The sequence below is a fragment of the Vipera berus genome, assembly GCF_964194415.1.
Source record: "Vipera berus genome assembly, chromosome: 6".
NCBI lineage: Eukaryota > Metazoa > Chordata > Lepidosauria > Squamata > Viperidae > Vipera > Vipera berus.
In genome coordinates, this window is record NC_138208.1 from 89,555,243 (window position 1) to 89,555,445 (window position 203).

Here is a 203-nt window from a genome sequence, read left to right on the forward strand (position 1 = left end):
GTTTGTGTATCCTCCTCAAACAACAGCCAGTTTGGTGTAGTGGTTAAGGTATACCAGCCTAGAAATCAGGAGTTCAAGTCCCGCTTTAGGCATGAAAGCTGGCTGGTAACTTTGGGCCAATCACCAGGAGACAGTGAGTTCTAGTTCTGTCTTAGACACAAAAGCCGACTGGATGAGTTTGGGCCAATCACCAGGAGATGGTG